This window comes from Triticum dicoccoides, chromosome 1B (genome assembly GCF_002162155.2).
Source record: "Triticum dicoccoides isolate Atlit2015 ecotype Zavitan chromosome 1B, WEW_v2.0, whole genome shotgun sequence".
Classification (NCBI taxonomy): domain Eukaryota; kingdom Viridiplantae; phylum Streptophyta; class Magnoliopsida; order Poales; family Poaceae; genus Triticum; species Triticum dicoccoides.
The window spans coordinates 693,802,917-693,809,221 of record NC_041381.1 but is presented as its reverse complement, the minus strand read 5'-3'; positions in this window follow the sequence as shown (position 1 = coordinate 693,809,221).

Sequence of the window (6,305 nt, the reverse complement as noted above, 5' to 3'; positions counted from 1 at the left end):
ACTAGTTGATGCACGCTCCTTCAGGAGCCTCACAACGATCAGCGCCGCTTGATGCGGTCTCAGCCACCGTCACGTGTCGCGCTCTGGGCACTCTCTTCAGATTTTTTATTTTTTTTGCACGTGTTTTCGGCTTTTTAGACTAGTTTTTCACAGGTCTTCCTTAGTTTTTGGACGCCGAAAAAAATTTGTGCGAAAATATGCGGGTTTTTTTGCTTACGTGAGAGTGACGGTTTTACTTCTGCGAGAGGCACGGTTTTTGCTTTTGTGAGAGGCACAACCATGCCTTTCGGAAATGAAAAAATACGTGTTTTCTGTTTTTTTTCTTCCGCCAGAGGCATGGTTTTGCTTCCGCGAGGACACAGTTTTGCTTTCGCGAGAAGCACGACCGTGCCTCTCGAAAATGAAAAAAAACATGTTTACTATTTTTTTTCCTTTCGCGAGATACACGGTTTTGCTTCCGCGAGAGGCACGATTGTGCTTTCGCGAGAGGCACGGCCGTGCTTTTCGGAAACGGAAAGGAGAATGTGTTTTCTGTTTTTTTTCTTACGCGAGAGGCACGGTTGTGATTTCGTGAAAGGCACTGTTGTGTCTCTTTGGGAAAGGGGAAAAAGCCATGCTCCCGGTTCGGTTTTTTCGTCCGGTTTTTTTCGTGAAAAAAAGTTCGTCAAAACTTATCAACATGCGATCTAGTTTTGAAGATCTCGAGGCAAGAAATCTAATAGTGAAAATGATTCGAAATTTGGACGCACGACAAGTGGCGTACATCACAAACTGAAAAGGTGGGAGTGAGCTTTGCAAGAAGTATGTCTTAATTAGTGATTTTTAACAGTTCCACACAATGCCGGCTGGCATTCTGAATTCACTCAGCGAAAAACAATCTGAATTTACTCAGGAAAAAGAATTTCTAGGCTAGCAACCCGGTGCACTCGCATCTACCGTATAGTCGAGGTTTCTCGTAAGGAAAGCAAACCCTCGATTGTTTCTTCTCCAGTCCCCCCAAATCTGCAATTCGATTCTTTCGCGTGAGGGGTCTCCACTCATTTCTCCCATACCATTTGACTTGAAGTGGCAATCAATTGATCAGGAAAAGGAACAAATACTAGTCCCTATGTCCCATAATATAACAACATTTTTTACACTAGCGATCCTCTCCTGTATTATGGGACGGATGGAGTATTTCTCTCATCTCATCTCCGCCACCCCATTCTCCTATTCAGTTCGAGGTGAGTGGATGCCACTAAGCAACCCTCCTTGACATTCTGCGCTCAGAGGATAAATCGTAAGCTAGACATATCTATGCACATTGGGAGATTACCATTGTTCGATAAAGAGTGGATTTCTATGACTCAAAATGAAGTATAAGGGATACAAGCATAAGGAGCACACATACTAGACCTCTGTATAGTTATAGGATGCACAAGTCAATATCAATGCACATACATAAATAAAGACACTGACAAATAGCAAAGTCATATAAGATCAACAACGCTAAACCTAAGCAGGAAAAGAAAGAAAAACGAAGCAGCCAAAACATCTATCGACAAACAACGACCAAATCCAAACCAACCATATCTTGAGTTCTTGACACCACAAGGACAATGAGAAATGCTCTTCAGAAACAACACCTTCAGAAAGAAAACGACACTTAAACGGTTGCTATCACCAGGTCCAATTACCAAATGCTAGGTTCTAAGTTTTCACGCTAAAGAACAAGTCTGTGCATATTCGAGCAATGTCTTCAATAAGGTAAAACCATCATTGCTAGGTAAAACCATCTCGATTCATACCTAAGGTCTTCACCCCAACTATTAGGAGCTTTCCTATAATAACGCGATCATTGTGACCCGTACGTAGCCACTTCTGACCTCGCTCGCCACCATGTGTTGTGTTGACCCTGCCTACTCAACCCAGCACAGACAATACATCGATGAGTCGTTGTCGATGCACACTTTGCCATCCAAATGGTCGGGCACAACACCCGGACCACACTTGGCCGAGAACTAAAGCGTAGCCATGCACGAGGGGACCATGTCGATACCGGCACGCCATCATCGGCATAGAGCCGGTTCTAGGTCTAGGCGGGAAGGGACCACCGCCTAGGGCCCAGGTCTTGGGAAGGCCCACGAGCTCATGTGTTTAAATAGGCATCACATGGCTATGTAGTATAGAAGGCTCTAGACTGATCTTATAGATCAACAGTACTCGATGCAGCAGCCCATCAGTGCACCACTAGGTAGGAAGCTAGCTACTAGAGCCTAAATGCAATTTGTTGCTCTTTCCTTTTTTTCCCAAAATATAATTTTAATTCACTAATTCTTAATTTTTAATTTTATTCACTTCATTTTTATTTTATTTAAAAACATGTTCATAAATTTAATGCTTTAATCAATTTCAAAAATATGAGATTTTATAAAAAATGAGAATAAAAATAGCTAATTCGAAAATTATCAGTGAATTCAAAATGATAAAAATGAGATTTTGTTCTAATTTCAAGAAAATGTTCACGTATTTTAAAGAAATTTATAGGGTGACAAAAAATTTTGGAATACAAAAATGTTCAGGACAATATTTTTTTGTGATTCCAAAAAATATGTTCTTAAATTCATTTTTTTGTGAATTAAAAAATCTTCCAAGTTCCAAAAAAAAATCCCAATTTGAAATATGTTCACGACTTTAAAACATTTACTTGAGTTCAAAAATCATTGACTTTTTAAATGATGTTTGTGAATTAAAAAAATGTCAATGAAGTTAGAAAGTGTCTACGAATTTGAAAATATTCGTGGCTACAAAAAATTCTCACGGACTCAAAAAATATTAATGAGTGTCCATAAATGTTCACAAAATTGAAAAAGAAAGAATTCAAAAGGGTTTTAAAGAAATAAATTATCTCATTGACTGGAAATATGTTCATAAATTAAAACAATTCACACATTCAAAAAATGTCCCAGTTAGAACTTTTTTGTCAATAAAAAGAAGTTAGTGAACTAAAAAACTATTCATGACATTGAAAAAAATCTTCTTCAGTTTGAAAAAACTTCACAATTTTGAAATGTCTCTTTGAATTTGCAATAATGTCTGTAATTGCATTTTTTTACAAATTCATGAAACGTTCACAGATTGAAAAATTGTTTGTCATTGAAAATAGATTCACAAATTCAGAAAATATTCACAGATTGAAAATTTGTTCGTCATTCAAAATAGAACCACAAACTCAGAAAATGTTGAAAGATTGAAAAATTGTTTATCAATTTAAAATATGTTCCCAAATTGGAAAAATGATCACAAATTTCAACAAAGTTCATAAAATAAAAAATTCTCATTATTTTCAATAATATCAATAAATTTTATAAAATGGATTAAAATGGTTTATGAATTTGACAATCTTCGCTAATACAATAAATATTTCGAAATGTTAACAATTATTCAGGAATTCGGCAAATTATCGTAAACTCAAAAAATTTGGCCAATTTGAAAAATGTTCGCGAATTTGAATGGATATTTAAAAATTCAGAAAAGTGAGAAAGAACAGAAAAAGTGAAAGTAAAAAACGAGAATAATAGAAAAACTAAATTAAAAAATAAACCATAAAAGCAACAAGGAAATAGGAAAAAATGCTGGAGGATTCCAAAAACCGGATAGATGCCTCCAAAACTGGTGCAAAACGATGTGTCTCACTACGGAGCATTGTCGATGATACATACCGCAAAATTAGCAATACATATCATTCATTGCAAACCCTATTTGGTGATTGCAGCTTCAGTTAAAGGTTATTTCGCCAATCGGCGCACCCCCCCCCCCCTCCTCGCTGGGCCTACCCATTTACCTTTCTATTTTCTGTTCAACTTCAAAATAAGGGTGCAGGCGACGGGATTTGATTTTGAGACCTAGGAGGCTAGGATATAGTAACACTTATGCCTATTTACTTTCCTTTTCTTTTCTTCATTCTTGAGTTCGCACAAGCCCTCAGTTTGCCAAGCTTCCATAAGCTTCGCAAACCGTTTTTTAGGTTCAGTGGTCAGTTTTCGAACCACCCTTATCCGGTCCTTCTTTTTTTCATTTTTCTTGTTCCTTTTAATTTCTTTTTATTTTTTATTTGTATATTTTTTATTCATAAATGCGCAAACATTTTCCAAATTCATGAACTTATGTTTAAAATCGAAGAAAGTTTTAATTCGTGAAGTTTTCTTCATTATCGACGAACATAAATCCATAAAGTATTTTCCAAATTCCTAATTTTTTTCAAAGTTGATGAACTTTTTAAAAAATTTATGTTTGATGAGACTTTTTTAAGTTTGTGGACTTTTTCAAAATCGATGAATTTTTTCGAAATCTACAAACTTTTTTCTCAAACAGCATGCACTTTTTAATGAAATCAATCTTATATTTTCAAATCCATGCATATGATTTTCTCATAATTCGTGAACTTCTTTTCCAAAACCAATAGACTTTTTTTAGATCCATCACTTTAGAAAAATTGATGAACTTTTTCCAAATTTGCAAAATTCGTGAACTTTTTAAAATATCAATGATCTTGTTCTCAAATCATTGAACTTCTTTTCAAAACCTTGTTTTTCTAACTATTTTTGAATTTGAGTATCTTAAACCATGAAAAATTTCAATTCATGGAAATTTTGGATTAGTTTTTGCGTATTTTAAAAATCAATAGGCAGACTGGTCAACCGCGACTTTTGACTACCAAACTACGCGCTGTTTTCGGCCGGCCCATGAAGGCGTTGACGAGGAGCCCTTATCGTTCTTGTTTGAAATGGGGAGCGCCTGTTCAGCGCTTCAGGCGCCCAAATACTATTTGGCGGCCTCAGCGCCGAATACAATGTTAATCGTACAGGAAATTCAGAAAAGTGAGAAAGAACAGAAAAAGTGAAAGTAAAAAACGAGAATAATAGAAAAACTAAATTAAAAAATAAACCATAAAAGCAACAAGGAAATAGGAAAAAATGCTGGAGGATTCCAAAAACCGGATAGATGCCTCCAAAACTGGTGCAAAACGATGTGTCTCACTACGGAGCATTGTCGATGATACATACCGCAAAATTAGCAATACATATCATTCATTGCAAACCCTATTTGGTGATTGCAGCTTCAGTTAAAGGTTATTTCGCCAATCGGCGCACCCCCCCCCCCCTCCTCGCTGGGCCTACCCATTTACCTTTCTATTTTCTGTTCAACTTCAAAATAAGGGTGCAGGCGACGGGATTTGATTTTGAGACCTAGGAGGCTAGGATATAGTAACACTTATGCCTATTTACTTTCCTTTTCTTTTCTTCATTCTTGAGTTCGCACAAGCCCTCAGTTTGCCAAGCTTCCATAAGCTTCGCAAACCGTTTTTTAGGTTCAGTGGTCAGTTTTCGAACCACCCTTATCCGGTCCTTCTTTTTTTCATTTTTCTTGTTCCTTTTAATTTCTTTTTATTTTTTATTTGTATATTTTTTATTCATAAATGCGCAAACATTTTCCAAATTCATGAACTTATGTTTAAAATCGAAGAAAGTTTTAATTCGTGAAGTTTTCTTCATTATCGACGAACATAAATCCATAAAGTATTTTCCAAATTCCTAATTTTTTTCAAAGTTGATGAACTTTTTAAAAAATTTATGTTTGATGAGACTTTTTTAAGTTTGTGGACTTTTTCAAAATCGATGAATTTTTTCGAAATCTACAAACTTTTTTCTCAAACAGCATGCACTTTTTAATGAAATCAATCTTATATTTTCAAATCCATGCATATGATTTTCTCATAATTCGTGAACTTCTTTTCCAAAACCAATAGACTTTTTTTAGATCCATCACTTTAGAAAAATTGATGAACTTTTTCCAAATTTGCAAAATTCGTGAACTTTTTAAAATATCAATGATCTTGTTCTCAAATCATTGAACTTCTTTTCAAAACCTTGTTTTTCTAACTATTTTTGAATTTGAGTATCTTAAACCATGAAAAATTTCAATTCATGGAAATTTTGGATTAGTTTTTGCGTATTTTAAAAATCAATAGGCAGACTGGTCAACCGCGACTTTTGACTACCAAACTACGCGCTGTTTTCGGCCGGCCCATGAAGGCGTTGACGAGGAGCCCTTATCGTTCTTGTTTGAAATGGGGAGCGCCTGTTCAGCGCTTCAGGCGCCCAAATACTATTTGGCGGCCTCAGCGCCGAATACAATGTTAATCGTACAGGGCGCATACCCCCGCTCGCGACGCCGGCCGGCCCAAATTCCCTTCTTTCTTTCTAAACTGATGCAAAAAAACACATACTGGGAGGACTCGAACCCGCGCCGTAGCGGTTCAGCGT